Genomic DNA, 16,645 nt, shown 5'->3' with positions numbered 1-16,645 from the left:
TAAAGAATAACACGAAGAGACCCAACAGCAGACTAGAGGATCGCAAGAATCAAGTCAAATATATGAAACATGATGAAGCAAAAAACACCCAACTGGAAAAGCAAAAAGAAAAAAAGAATCTAAAAATATGAAGATAGTGTAAGGAGCCTATAGGACAACTTCAAGTGTACCAACATCCAAATTATGGGGGTGCCAGAAGAAGAGATAGATCAAGATAATGAAAACATATTTGAAGAAATAATGACAGAAAACTTCCCCTACCTGTTAAAAGAAATAGACTGACAAGTCCAGGAAGCACACAGAACCCCAAACAAAAGGAATCCAAAGAGGACCACACCAAGACACATCATAATTAAAATGCCAAGAGCAAAAGACAAAGAGAGAATATTAAAAGCAGCAAGAGAAACGCAGTTAATTACCTACAAGGGAGCACCCATATGACTGTCAGCTGATTTCTCAACAGAAACTATGCAGGCCAGAAGGGATTGGTAAGAAATATTCAAAGTGATGAATAGCAAGAACCTACAACCAAGATTACTCTACCCATAAGAGCTATCATTCAGAATTGAAGGTCAGATAAAGAGCTTCACAGATCAGAAAAAGCTAAAGGAGTTCATCACTGCCAACCCAATATTCTATGAAATGGTCAGGGGTATTCTTTAGTAAGAGGAAGAAGAAAAAAGGGTAAAGATTAAAATTATGAACAAATACATATCTATCAAGAAGTGAATCTAAAAATCAACTGAATAAAAAATCTAATGAACAGAATAAACTGGTGAATATAATAGAATCGGGGACATAGAAAGGGATGGACTGACAATTCTTGGGGATAAGAGGGTGTGGGGGGTGCAGGAAGAGACTGGACAAAAATCATACACTTATGGATAAGGACAGTGGGGAGGGGGTAAGGGCAGAGGATGGGGTGGGAACCAGATGGAGGGTATCTATAGGGGGGAAAAGAGGAACAACTGTAATAACCTGAACAATAAAGATTAAACGTTAAAAAAAATCATCATCCTATATAATAAAACCCTAATATGCAAATCAACCTAACAATAGAACAAATGCTCGCTATGATGAGCACTGACCACCAGGGGGAGTGCCGCTCAGCCAGAAGTTGGGATCATGCCTGGGGAGTACAGCAGCTGTGTCGGGAGCCTCTCCCACCTCCACTGCAGGCAGGCAGTAAGGAGTGAGGAGCCCCGGACTACAAGAGCCCCAGACTGCGAGAGGGATGTCTGACTGGTGGCTTAGACATCCCTTGAGGAGTCCTGGATTGCAAGAGAGCAAAGGCTGGGCAGAGGAACCCAGCCCCCAACCCCGGTGTATTAATTTTGTACACCAATCCTCTAATATAAAAACAGTTTTCAACAATTCATCCTTGAAGATCATCCTCATTTCTAGTTGGGCACTATCCTACCTAATAAAAGAGTAATATGCAAATTAACCATGACTCCGCTATACCCGTCAGCCACGCCCACCAGCCAATTAGAGTGTGTATGCAAATTAACCCCAACCAAGATGGCTGCAGCCACAGAGAGCAGGAGGCAGGCTTGAGTTACCCTGGCAATGGAAGAAGCCAAGCTTTCTGAACACCCTGGTGGGCCCAGGCCTCCACTCAAGGTACAAAGTTTCAGTTATAGAAGGTAATAAATTCCAACAGAAATGGTGGCAGGATCGAGCTTAAGAGCAGGAGCTAGGGTTGCCCCAGGCAATGGAGGAAGGCAAGCTTCTGCAGCCCTGGCTGGCTCAGGCCTTCACTCCAGGCTACAATGTTTCAATTGTAGAAGATACATAAATTCCAACAGAAATGGCTGCCACCACGGAGTGAGCAGGAGGCTTGGCTCTGCTCCAGACTACAAAGTTTCAATTGTAGAAAATAAATTCCAGATACCAAGGCCTCTGCCTGCAAACCACCACAGGCCCCTCACTCAGGCCACCTCATGCCCCAAGGGAACCCCCACCCTAATCCAGGACACCCTTCAAGGGAAACCAGCTGACTCTCACCTGTGCACCAGGCCTCTATCCTATCTAATAATATGCAGATTGACCATCACTCCAACACACAAGATGGCTGCCCCCATGTGGGCAAACATCCTGCCCCCATGTGGACACAAGATGGCCACCATAAGACGGCCAGCAGGTGAGGGCAGTTGTGAGGGTCCAGGTCTACAAGGGAGGGCAGTTGTGGGTGATCAGGCAAGCAGGGGAGGGCAGTTGGTGGTGATCAGGCCAGCATGGGAAGAAAGATAGGAAGGACCAGACCTGCAAGGGAGGGCAGTTGAAGGAGATCAATCCTGCAGGGGAGGTCAGTTAGGGGAGACCAGGCCGGCAGAAGAGGGAAGTTGGGGGCAAACAGGCTGGCAGGAGAGCAGTTAGACATCAATCAGGCTGGCATGTGACTGGTTAGAGAGTGATCAGCCTGGCAGGCAGAAATGGTTAGGGGAAATCAGGCAGGCAGGCAGGCGAGCAGTTGAGAGCCAGCAGGATTGTGAGAGGAATCCCAGATTGGAGAGGGTGCAGGCTGGGCTGAGGGAAACATCCTCCACCCACCCCCATGCATGAATTTTGTGCACTGGGCATCTAATTACAAATAATGGTGTTATGAAAATTTTCATACATGTGGTCATAAATTTTCATATAGTTAGAATATATGCCCAAGAGTGCAACTGCTAAGTAATATGGTAAGTGTACATTGACTTTTTAAGAAAATGCCATATTCTTTCAGAGTGGCTGCACTATTTTACAGTCCCAAGGTAAAGTATGAATGATCCAGTTCATCCGCATCCTCATCAACATTTAGTATCATCACTTTTTAAAATTTTGAAACAATTTTAATAGGTATAGAATTATATCTCACTAGAGGCCCGGTACATGAAATTAGTGCTCAGAGGTGGGGAGTGGGATGGGTATTCCTCAGCCCAGCCTGCACCCTCTCTAATTTGCGACCCTTTGAAGGATGTCCTACTGCCTGTTTACAGGGATTGGGCCTACATTAGCAGTCAGACATCCCTCTCACAATCTGGGACTGCTGGCTCCAGCCGCTCACTTGCCTGCCTGATTGCCCCTGACCACTCTGCCTACTGGCCTGCTCATCCCCAACTACCCCCTACTGCTGGCCTGCTTACCCCCAAATGTCCCCCCCCAGCCTGATCACTCCCAACTGCCCCCTGTGCCAACCTGCTCACCTTCACCTGCCCCCCCCCTGCTCACCTGCTCACCCCCATCTTCCCTCCCCACCCCCATCTGCTCCCCTGCTGGCCTGCTCACTCCAAACTGCCCTCCTGCTGTCCTGATCACCTCCAACTGACCCCCATTGACAGTCTGCTCACTCCCAACTGGCGCCCCCCTTCCCCCTTGCTGGTCTACTTACCCCCAATGGCCCTGCCATCCCATCCTGGCCTAATCAACCCCCAGAGACCAAGGGTCCCATCCCCTCCTTTTTCTTTTTCTTTTTCTTTTTCTTTTTCTTTTTCTTTTTCTTTTTCTTTTTCTTTTTTCAGCACCTCCTTCAGCAGAGGCCAAGGCTGGCTGGAAGCAAGTATCTAGGATTTATTTCTCTTCTATAATTAAAACTTTGTAGCTTTGAGTGGAGGCCAGGGCTGGCCAGGGTGGGCAGGAAACTTGGCTTCCTCCATCCCCAGGGCCAACCGAAGCCTCCCGCTTGCTCCAGCTTCAATGGCCACTGCCGTTTTTGTTTGGATCGATTTATCTTTTATAGTTGAAACTTTGTAGCCTTGATTGGAGGCCAGGGCCAGCGGGAAGCTTGGCTGCCTCCATTACTGGGGCAACCCAAGCCTCCTACTTACTCCAGCTCCATGGCTGGCCATCATCTTGGTTGAGTTAATTTGCATACTTATTCCTGATTGGCTGTTAGCTATGGCTTGTGGGTGTAGCGGAGTAACAGTTAATTTGCATATTTCTCTTTTATTAGTGTAGATTGTAGTTTTAATTTGTATTTCCCTAAGAGCAAGGAGGTTGAACCTCTTAGCAGCAGCAGGAGACAGAGTGTAGAACACATGTGTCAAACACAAGGCCCGCGGGCCAAATCCGTCCCGCCAGGCCTTGCAATGTGGCCCGCACCGCGCTGTCATCACTGCACTCCGCTACGTTTCCATCACAATGACAGTTTATGACTGTTCAGTAAACCATTCGGCCCGCGATTTAGGCTGGATTTTAGATTTTGGCCCCTTCTCTGATTGAGTTCGACACCCCTAGTGTAGAATATGGCAGTGTCAGCTGAGGTGGGATGGTGGAGCAGGTGAACAGGGGCACCATATCAAGGCAGGGTGCCCGCCAGTTGCTGTCATCAGGGTGAGCCTCTGGTAGTTATTGAAAATTCTTTGCTCCTGTGCATCGCAGTCGTGCCTGGCACTCGCACCTGCTGCTGGCACCAACTCTGCTCACACCTGCAGCTAGCGCCAGAGCCTCTGCTTGCACCGCTGCCAGCACTCAGTATCAGTCCTGATTGCTTGGTGCCATCAGCTGGTGCAAGTGTCAGCTGCTCGCTGTGATCGCCCATGAGGATTTCTCTACCTCCCCCTGCTCCTGAGGGGTGATCGGGGCAGCAGCCACCACATACCTGCACCCACTGCAGGTGCCAACCCTGCTCAAACCGGCTGCTGGCGCTGGCCCTAATCGCTCTGCACCTTCAGTGCAAAGAAGCAGTGATAGCAGGAGTGGGGCTGCTGGCAGACGCAGCAGGGTGTGGAGGATGGGCCTCACAGCCCACAGGTCCTTTCAAGGTGCATGAATTCATGCACTGGGCTCCTAGTAAATCCATAAAATAAAATGATAAACTGCAACCTATCAAAATTAAAAACTTTTGTTCTGTAAGACACAATGAAGGGAATTTAAAAAATACAAGCTTATAGACATAAAGGAAATAAAGACAGGTATCTTCCACTTTCTGAATGTCTGTATTATGCCACCTCACTTTTATGAAAGACCTATATTAGTACCTATATTTCACCAACTGAAAGAAATTCTAAGAGGATTTTCACTTTTATGAAAAAGGCTGTTACAGGACTAATGTAGATCTTTCGTAAAATCAAGTGGCATAAAGAGAACTTTGGGATAGCAGAGGATATTCTTCACTTTATGCCATTTGACTTACAAAAGGTTTCATAGGAATGCTCTACTTTGGGAAAATGAGGGAACCTGTACATAAGTAACTCACAAAATTCAATGGGAAAAACAACAGACCAACTAAAACATGGACAAAACACTTAAACAGACACTTCAAAGTGACTATACGGACTACAACTAAGCACATGCCAAGATATTCAACACCATTAACATTAGGGAAATGCATATTGAAACCATAGGTAGTACTATATAACTGACAAGACCTAATGTTGGCACAGAAGTGAAGCAACTGAAACTTTCATATATTGCTGGTGGGAAGATAAAAAGTGATTTGGAAGACAATTTAGCAGTTTCTTGCAGTTAAAAATACATTTACCCAGCAATCTCTTTTAGGTATTTATCCCAAGGAAATGAAAATTCAGGTACACACACACACACACACACACACACACACACACAAAAAAAGTGTACCTGATTGTTTATAGCAACTCTAGTTATAATTGCCAAAGGATAGAAACCAAATATCCACCAGTAAGTGAATGCATAAACAAACTAGTACATCCATAATATGGAATATTACTAGGTAATAAAAAAAGAACTACTAATATATTCAATGATTGGGATACACAACAAAAGCATTATGTTGAGTGACAGAAGCCAGATCAAAAGGTAAACATACTATATGATTCTATTTATGTCAGCGGTCGCCAACCGGTGTTCCGTGAGATCCGAAAGGTGGCAACCGCTGATTTATATGATATTTGCAAAATGATAAAACTATAGTGGTAGGCCGAAACCGGTTTGGCTCAATGGATAGAGCGTCGGCTTGGGGACTGAAGGGTCCCGGGTTCGATTCCGGTCAAGGGAATGTACCTTGGTTGCGGGCATATCCCCAGTAGGGGGTGTGCAAGAGGCAGCTGATCGATGACTCTCTCTCATCGATGTTTCTAACTCTCTATCTCTTTCCCTTCCTCTCTGTACAAAATCAATAAAATATATTTTAAGAAAAAAACTATAGTGGTAGAAAGTTAGCAATACTGGGTTGTATATTTGAAAGTTGCTAAAAGGGAAAATGCTTGAAGTAGGATTTATTTTGCTCACAGCGTTTGGTGTGGACAAAAATTGCATTTTTCTGAGACAAATGCCTGTGTGTATAAATGTGGTCATATAATACACGTGCTTTCCGGAAAAATAAAAATAAAAAAAACTATAATGGTAGAAGATAAATTAATAGTATCTAGCAGCTAGCGGTCTAGAGAGTGAATGTCTACAAATGGGTTACAGAAAGGACACATTTGGGGTAATGGCACATTTCCATATCCTGACAGAGGTAAACCTACACTGAGTGGCCAGATTATTATGATCTCTGAACACATAATAATCTGGCTACTCAGTGTATATCCTAAATAATAAAAGGCTAATATGCAAATTTCCCCCTCGACCAGGAGTTCAACCAGCAGGCAGGCTGGCTGACCAATTGCCATGTCCCCTCCCCCTGGCCAGGCTAACCAGACCCCACCAATGCACAAATTCATGCACCAGGCCTCTAAAATACACACACACACACACACACACACACACACACACCCTGAGTGACCAGATTATTATGCATTCAGAGATCATAAATAATCTGGCCATTCAGTGTATATGATAAAAGGCTAATATGCAAATAAACCAAATGGCAGAACAACCGAACAACCACAAGTGGTCACTGTGATGTGCACTGACCACCATCACCAGTCACAATTTGATGCAAAAAAAGACTTTCTTTCGTGCCATTGAAGCAACATTTTACTCATGACTTTTCAGTTTTCCATTTGTCTTTCCTTCAGTTGATGTGACACCCATTTTCCTTCCTTTAAAATCTTTCCTATTGCTTGTAAATAATCAGAAATTGTTTGCTGAGCAACATTTAATCTTCCTGCAAATTGTCTTTTGAGTTTGACATGCATCTTCATCTAATAATGCTTGTAATTTGTGGTCTTCAAACTTTTTTTATTGACTTGGTCCTTCTTTGTTTTCACAATGAAATCATCACTTTTAAAGCATTTAAACCAGCTTTCACAAGTATCTTGAGATGGAGCATGTTCACCATAAGCTTCTGAAAGATAACTTTCAGCAGCACTTTTTATTCAAAATAAAGTAATGAATTAAAACATCCCACAAATGTTTTCTTGGCACAAAATTTGACATTTTTAAGTGTAAAAATACCTACGATGTTAACACCTTCAGAAAATTTGACATATGAAGTTTTGAAGTTTGCTGTCAATACAACAAAATAAATAGTATACATATCAAATCGCATATATATTAACATATGTGTAACTCCATCTATTGAAAAAAAAAATATGCATTATTAACTAGTGCACCTGGTATCTCTCATGAAATAGGTATTTTAAATCTTCACCAAATCAAATCCAATAATGCATAAAAATAATTATACAACATGACCAAGTGGATTTTATTTTAGGCATGCATGGCTGGTTTAACATTTAAAAATCAATTAGTCATGCGCTGCATAACAACATTTCAGTCAGCCATGGACAGCACATTTGACAATGGTCCTGTAACATTATAATTGAACTGAAAACTTCCTACTGCCTAGAGACATCATAGCCATCATAACACAAAGGGCAAAGATTGAAAAATCAAAAAGGCTGTGAGAGAGATAATAAACTTGAACATGGTCTGTGCATGATGGCATTGAGGAACACCTAGAGGAGCAGATGAGGAGTTGTAGGAATAGGAACAGGAATGCAGAGCTGAAGAAGAGACAAGAGAAAAGGAAACTAGAGAAGAAATAGAAGGACCTCCAAGAAAATTTACAACAAAAGGTTTAGCAACATGCCCCTTAAATTTTTTTATTATTTATTTAACACAAGTAAAGGTCAGGAATTATCTTTCTCTTAATTTTTTTTTTTTTTTTTTACTGTCTCACTTCATTACTGCCGTGTATGTGCTCCATGGGAATGACATCGGTGCTTATGTAGGTGGGTTCTGACTTACGGCGAAAATCGCCTTCTGTTTTGCTGTAGGAACGGATCACCAACGTAATCAGAAGACCTACTGTACATAGGTTGAATTCTTTTTTAAAAAAATACATTTTATTGATTTCTTACAGAGAGGAAGGGAGAGAGATAGCGAGTTAGAAACATCGATGAGAGAGAAGTATCGATCAGCTGCCTCCTGCACACCCCCTACTGGGGATGTGCCCACAACCAAGGTACATGACTTTGACCAGAATCAAACCTGGGACCTTTCAGTCCGCAGGCCGATGCTCTATCCACTGAGCCAAACCGGTTTTGGCCATAGGTTGAATTCTAACCCCCAGGGTGATAGTATTAGGAGGTGAAGCTATTAGGAGGTGTTTAGGTCATAATCGCAGAGGCCTTACAAATGGGATTAATACGCTTATAAAAGAATCCCCAGAGACCTCTTTTTGCCTCTTACATGATGTGAGGTTAAAATGAAAAAACAAACAAACAAAAAACCAATGGATCAGTGCATGTTATTCTGTTATAGCAGTCAAAATGAACTAAGATGCACATATTATCCCTTATTTTATATAATGCTTTCTTGGAGAAAAGGGGCATTGACTATATTTTTATAAATCATACCTTCTTATAAAATTATTTTATAATTTTAAATATGGTTTATTTTCATTTCCAACAGATCATTGAGAATATATTTTTGAACATGATACTTTAATTGAATGTGCCCCTAAATTCTCTGTCAACTAAGCTAGTTCCCAAGGTAATGATAGTTAGAGAGTATGAGTAATGAGTAAATGTTTGTGTTATATATATATATATATATATATATATATATATATATATATATATATATGGCTAAGTGACTGACCATACGACCATCTGAACATTCAGTACATATGATGCGCAATGGCAATTTAAAAATAAATGTTGACTTGCACATACACAATACATATAAAACTCTCTCTGGCGCCAATTGCACACTTGAGTTTTGTTCTGTCATTGTCGATCATGAATTTGGTTGACACTTCTACTATAGAGAAAGGGTGAATAGCAATATTAAAATATCTCTTCTAATTAATTTCCTTTCAATGTGCACAAATCTATGCACCAGGCCACTAGTATTAAAATAAACATTTATTTTATGAAATCAGAATTTAGAAAATATGTTTTATTTTTTATTTTAAAATATATTTTTATTGATTTCATAGAGGAAGGGAGGAGGAGAAATAAAGCATCAATGATGAGAATCATTAATTGGATGCCTCCTGCATGCCCCCTACTGGGGATGGAGCCTGAAACCTAGGTATGTGCCCATGCCCAAATTGAAGCCAAGACACCTTCAGGCTGCAAGTGATGCTCTATCCACTGAGCAGACCAGCCAAGGCAGTAAATATATTTTACATTTACTTTAAATCTTGGCACAGCTGTATGTAATATACTAACAGAAAGGATGCATTTAAAAATCCTTAGAAGATCTCAAAATCCCTAGATTAAGGATGATGTGATGCTCCTATTACATATGTGTGGATGGTAAGAAAAGGCATTAGATATTATATGTAGAATTTAAGAAATGAAGCCAAATGTTTTCTCTGTCTCTCTTGGCAGCAGAACTCTTAAAGCATATGTCATACTGAGCTCTAATGTAATATAATAGAATTGCTACAACTTGGATAAATTATCAACACATCCTCTAGGCTGCAAGGCCTATCTAAATAATAGTTTATTTTAAAATTCTTTGCTAGAGACAAGGATAGCATTAAGACCCTCAGAATAAAAAGAGCATTAAAAGGAAAGTAAGCATATGGTATGCTGTAGCCCCATATGTTAAGCATAAAATCCTCCTCCTTTATAATTCTCACTTGATATTTCTCATTTTCTGTCTTCCACCTCTCTGAGGCCTCAGGCCTCATTATGAAATCACCACCCACTGTTCCCATGACAGGGAAGCATTCCTTTAGAGCTAAGAAAGATCTTGAACCCTTTCCTAAAGTTCTCAGAAGTATGTAGAGGAGATAAAGAAGACCAGTGGATAAAGGAGCACAAATTGGTCCAAAGTGCTCATAGGCCAAAGCATATAATCAGCTTCAGGAAAAAATAGGAAGCCAAGGAATGAAAAGGGTAATAATCCATCTTTGCACACCAATTATAAATAACTGCAATACTCCTCAGAAATAAACAATGACCAGGATTTAAAGATTTGAGAGAGTGATGACTTTTAAAGTGAGGACAGTACCGAAGATAAAAAAAACAATGTTAGGAATGTTTAAATGCTACTATGCTCTATATTCCTAAAGTTATTTTATGGTCTCGTTCCTGTACAATAAAAAGAAAAATGTTTTTTTATATGCTCTGAAAGTACCAAGTACACATAATAACATCTGGCAATTTCTTCCAATTTCTGAACCAAAAGGAATCAAACATACATTTTGAGGATAGATTTTTCTGTTTTCTATTTTTAAATTTTAATTTTCAATTAAAGTTTACATTAAATCTTATTTTATATTACTTAGAGGTGTATAGCATAGTATCTTAGACAATCATGTATTTACAAAGTGAGCCCCCTGATATTTTAAGTACCCAACTGGCACCAATCATAGTTATTACAATACTAGGGGCCCAGTGCATGAATATGTGCACCATGAAATAAACTGTGGGCCACGAGACTGTGGTGGGCACAGGGGAGGGTCTTGGCCCATCCTCCATGCCCCCGTCTGGCCCCTCCCAACAGGGACCACAGTCCCCTCTCTGCTGGCAGCCCCGCTCCTGCCACTGCTGCTTCCACACACGGATGGCGTTGGCCACACTTGAACCCACTGACCAGAGCAATTGGGGCATGCGCTGTCAGCAGGTACGAGAGGCAGCTACTGCCCCAATCACTCCTCAGGAGCAGGGGGAGGAGGTAGAGAAGCCCTCAGGGATGATCGGGGCAGGCCACCTCTTTCACCCACTGATGGTACTGAGCCATCAGGGTCAGCGCTGTCAAGGTGCGAGCGGCAGCTCTAGCACCAGGCAGGACCATGGTGCACGGGAGCAAAGAATTTTCCGTTACCACCAGAGGCTCAACCCAATGACAGCAACCTGTGCCTCACTATGGTCTGGTGGCCCTGCTCACCTGATCCACCATCCTGCCACGACCAATGCCTGCCATGTTGCACGCTCTGCTGATGACTGCTATGTTCCAGGTGTGCCCCCCTGGTGGTCAGCACACATCATAGTGACTGGTTGTTCAGTTGTTTGACTGTTCCACCATTCAGTCTATTTGCAGATTAAATTAATGACTATGTGCCTTATGCTGTTCTTCATATCCTCATGACTATTTTTTAACTACCAATTTGTGTTTCTTAATCTCTTCGTCTTTCAAATAGTCCCCCAACTGCTCTTCCCTCTGGCAGCCATCAGTCTGTTCTCTGTATCTATGAGACTACTTTGCTTGTTCAGTTATTTTGTTCTTCAGATTGCACATATGAGTGAAATTATATGGTATTTGTCTTTCTCTGACTGGCTTATTTCAATTAGCATAGTAACTTCTAGGGAAAACCATACTATCACAAATCTAAAGATTTCATTCCTTTTCATAGCCGAGTAATGTTGTATAGATATATCTACAAGAACGTTTTTATCCATTCAACTATAGATGGGTATTTGGGTTGTTTCCATATCTTGGCTATTATAAATAATGCTGCAATAAACATACAAAAACGTATATTTTCAAATTACTGTTTGGATTTCTTCTAATATATACTCAGAAGTGGAATTGGTGGGTCATAAGTCAGTTGTATTTTTTATTTTTACTAGGCAACTCCATACTGCTTTCCACAGTAGCTACACCAGTCTGTATTCCCACCAACAGTGCAAAAGGGTTCCATAGTCTCTACATCCTGGCCATTACTTGTTGTTTGTAGATTTATTGATGGTAGCTATTCTAACACCTGTGAGGTGATACTTCATTGTGGTTTTAATTTGCATTTCTCCAACAATTAGTGACATTGAGCATCTTTACATATGGGCCATCTGTATGTCCTTTTAGAAGTGTCTATTCAGATCTTCTGCCAATTTTTAATTGGATTGTTTGATTTTTTTGATGTTGACCATTACAGTTCTTTATAAATTTTGGATATTAGCCCTGTATCAGATATATTGGCAATATATTCTCCCATTCAGTAGGTTGTCTTTTCATTTTTCTGATTTTTTTTCTTTTTAAACCTTTTCAACTTGATGTGGTCACTTTACTTTTCTCTTGTTTCCCTTGCCCTAGGACTGTGGTCGGCAAACTGTGGCTCACGAGCCACATGTGGCTATTTGGCCCCTTGAGTGTGGCTCTTCCACAAAATACCACAGCCTGGGTGAATCTATTTCAAAGAAGTGGCATTAGAAGAAATTTTAAAAATTTGGCTCTCAAGCCGGGACCCGTTTGGCTCGGTGGATAGAGCGTCGGCCTGCGGACTGAAAGGTCCCTGGTTTGGTTCCGGGCAGGGGCATGTACCTTGGTTGCGGGCATATCCCCGGTGGGGGGTGTGCAGGAGGCAGCTGATCGATGACTCTCTCTCATCGATGTTTCTAACTCTGTGTCTCTCTCCCTTCCTCTCTGTACAAAATCAATAAAATATATTAAAAAAAAAAAAAAAAAAAAAAAAAAAAAATTTGGCTCTCAAAAGAAATTTCAATCATTGTACTGTTGATATTTGACTCTGTTGATTAATGAGTTTGCCGACCACTGCCCTAGAAGATATATCACACAAAAATATTACAAAAAGCAATGTCAAGAGATTTTGCTATTTTCTTCTATCAGTTTTATGGTTTTGAGCCTTACATGTAAGTCTTTAATTCATTTTGAGTTTATTCTTATACTAGAGGCCCAGTGCCTGAAATTAATGCACGGGGTGGGGGGGAAGAGGGGAGGAGAGACAAGGTGTGTCCCTCAGCCTGACCTGCACCCTCTGGCATCCGGGACCCATTGGGATATGTCCAGTTGGATGTCCAACTTGCCTGCAGAAGTCTGGCCGAAACAGACATTCCCTGAGGGATGTAGCAATATGCCAATTGGCAGGCAGCCAGGGAGGAGCCAGAAGTGGGGCCGGGTGTTGTACTGCTCATGCTCATCCCAGCCCACTATGCCTAGAGCTGCCGCAGTCACGAGATGCTCCTGCTGCTGCAATTATGCTCATCAGCCGAGAGCCCGGCTTCTGGCTGAGCAATGCTCCCCAGTGGGAGCGCACTGAACACCAGGGAGAAGCTCCTGCCTTGAGCATCTACCCCCAGGTGGTCAGTGCGCATCATAGTGACTGGATGACCAGTTGTTCTGTCATAACAGTCACTTAGGCTTTTATATAGAGAGAGAATATATATAGATAAGCAGTAAGAAAGTAAGCCAGTTTTAGTTTTCTGCATGTATCTGCTCAATATCCCCAACACTATTTGTTCAATACACCATGTTTATCCCAATGTATGTTTTTACCTCCTTTGTCAAATATTAATTATTATAACTATAAATGAATGGGTTTATTTCAGGGCTCTGTTCTGTTCCATTGATTTATATGTCTGTTTTTATGCCAGTATCGTGCTGTTTTTATTACTAACACCTTGTAGTACTGTTTGGGATCAGGTAATGTGATACTGCCAACTTTGTTCAAAATTTGGTGTTTGGTGTCTTTGGGAGGTTCCATATACACTGAGTGGCCATATTATTATGACTACCTGACATTTATAGGCAAATTAGCATACACTGCATCGTATGGGATATGGAAGCCAAACACCTGTTCGAACATCTTTGCTGTCTGCAGTGACCAAGATAAAACATATCCAATTCGCACAGGAACACTAGGATTGGACAGTCATGTGGTCCGATGAATCATGTTTCCAGTTGCATCATGCAGATGGCAGAGTGAGAATTTCACAGAAACAGCATGAAAGCATTCACCCCACATGCATGAGTACAACCCTTCAAGCTGGTGCAGGCAGTGTTATGGTTTGGGGCATGTTTTCCTGGCATGATTTGGACCCTTTAATTCGTGTGGAACAACATCTGAATAGCACAACATACCTAAGTATCATTGCTGATCAAGTTCATCCTATTATGTTGATGGCGTATCCCATCAGAGATGGCTTCTTCCAATAAGACAAGGCACCATGCCATGGTGCTCACATTGTGCAAGAGTGATTTCAAGAACATGAGGGAGACTTACCTTGCTTAGGTGGCCCGCACAATCACCAGATCTCAATCCAATTGAGCATTTGTGGGACGAAGTTAAAAGAGCCACAACCATCAAATCTCACAGAACTGGACAGTGCTATTCATCAGGCATGGTGTCAGATTCCTCGCATCACCTTTGCACATCTCGTGGAGTCAATGCCAAGAAGAATGGCTGTAGTATTGAAGGCAGGTGGCCCAATGAGGTACTGATGGGGTGGTCATAATAATCTGGCCACTCAGTGTAAATCTTTGGAGAATTTGTTGCAGTTCTCTGAAATATGCCATTGTATTTTGATAGGAAGTGTTTTGAATCCACAGACTAATTTGTTTAGTATGAACATTTTAATGATGTTAATTATTCCTTTCCATGAACAGAGTACATGCTTCCATTTACTTGAAACTTCTTTAACTTTTTTCTTCAATGTCATAATTTTCCGAGTACAGGTGTTTTACCTCCTTGGTTAAATTTCATACTTGATAATTTATCTTTAATGATGCAATTGTAAATTAGGTAGTTTTCTTAATTTCTCCTTCTGGTAGTTCATTATTGGGAGTATAAAAATGCAATAAATTTCTGAATATTTATTTTGTATCCTGCTACTTTACTGAATTCATTTATCAATTCCAGTAATTTTTGGTGAAAATTTTAGGATTCTCAATATGTACTATGTATCTGCAAATAACAATAGTTTTGCTTCTTCCTTTCTAATTTGGATGATTTTTTTTCTGCTTTTTGTCCAATTGCTGTGGCTAGGACTTCCAGTACTATGTTGAATAAGAGCAGTAAGTATATAATCCTCTCTTGTCCTTAATCTTAAGGAAAACAACTTATAGTTTTTCCCTGTTGAGCATGTTAACTATGGGTTTATCATATATGGCCTTTATTATCCTATCTAAGAAAATGATAATATGGAAATTGAACATCACTCCAAGACACAAGATGGCTGCCCCCATGTGGACACAAGATGGCCATCACAAGATGGCCTTCAGAGGATGGCAGTTGTGGGCAATTAGGGGTGACCAGGCTGGCAGTGGAAGGCAGTTGGGGAAGACCAGGCCACCAAGGGAGGGCAGTTGGGGGAGACCCAGGCCTGCAGGAGAGAGCAGTTGTGGGCAATCAGGCAAGCAGGGAGGGCAGTTAGGGGTGACCAGGTCGGCAGAGGAGGGCAGTTTGGGGAGACCAGATCAGCAGGGGAGGGCAGTTGGGGCAGACCAGGACTGCAAGGGAGAGCAGTTGGAGGTGGGGGCCAGGCCTGCAGGGGAGAGCAGTTGAGGGGGGGGGGGGGCCCAGGTCTGCAGTGGAGGGCAATTGTGGGTAATCAGGCCAGCAGGGAGGGCAGTTAGGGGTGACTAGGCCGGCAGAGGAGGGCAATTGGGGGAGACCAGGTCTGCAGGGGAGGGCAGTTGTGGGCAATCAGGCCAGCAGGGGCAGGGGGCAGTTGTGGGTGACCGGGCCAGCAGGGGAGGGCAGTTAGGGGTGACAAGGCTTGCAGGAGAAGGCAGTAATGGGTGACCAGGCCTGCAGGGGAGGGCATTTGGGGGTGACCAGGCCTACAGGGGAAGGCATCTGGGGGTTACCAGGCCTGCAGGGGAGGGCAGTTAGGTGTCGATTAGGCTGGGAGGGGAGTAGTTAGGGTGATCAGGCTGGCAAGCAGAAGAGGTTAGGGGCAATCAGACAGAGGCAGGGAAGTGGTTGGGAGCCAGCAGTCCTGGATTGTGAGAGGGATACCCAACTGCCCATTTAGGCCGGATCCCACCAGGTCCCAGATTGGAGAGGGTGCAGGCTAGGCTGAGGGATAACCCCTCCTCTATGCACGAATTTCGTGCACCGGGCCTCTAGTGGTGAGATAAATTCCTTTTAATCCCACTTTGCTCTGAGTGTTTATCATAAATGGGTGCTGAATTTTATCAAATGCTTTTTCTGCACCTATTAATGTGACATTATGATTTTTATCCTTTATTTGTTTATGTGGTATATCACATTAATTGATTTGTGGATGCTGTATCCACCTTGCACCCCAGGAATAAATCCCACTTGGTCATGGTGTATGAATTTCTCCATGTATTACTCTATTCAGTTTGCTATTACTTTGTTCAGGGTTTTTGTGCCTATGTTTATCTGGGATATTGGCGTTTACTTTTCTTTCTTTGTAGTGTCATTATCTGGTTTTGGGATTAGGATAAAACCAGCATCCTAAAATAAGCTTTGGGGTCTTCCCTCTTTTTGAATTTTTGGGAAGATATCAATTCTTCTTTAATTGCTTGGTAAAATTCACCTGTGAAACCATCTAGGATTTTTGTTTGTTGGCAGTTTTTTTATTACTGTCCTGTGTACAGGAAGATGGTCTTCACTTTAAAATGACAAAACTCAGTC

The 16,645-nt window shown here is 42.4% G+C and overlaps 1 protein-coding gene across 2 annotated transcripts in view; it reads right to left on the bottom strand.

Moving 5' to 3' along the window:
* Positions 1-16,645, bottom strand: part of ABCB7 (ATP binding cassette subfamily B member 7) — a 131,404-nt gene that overhangs the window by 52,250 nt on the left and 62,509 nt on the right. The gene's annotated exons all lie outside the window — the stretch shown is intronic.

Source organism: Pipistrellus kuhlii, unplaced genomic scaffold (genome assembly GCF_014108245.1).
Source record: "Pipistrellus kuhlii isolate mPipKuh1 unplaced genomic scaffold, mPipKuh1.p scaffold_m20_p_46, whole genome shotgun sequence".
NCBI lineage: Eukaryota > Metazoa > Chordata > Mammalia > Chiroptera > Vespertilionidae > Pipistrellus > Pipistrellus kuhlii.
The sequence above is the reverse complement of the archived record's forward strand: the minus strand, read 5'-3'. Positions and strand labels throughout refer to the sequence as shown.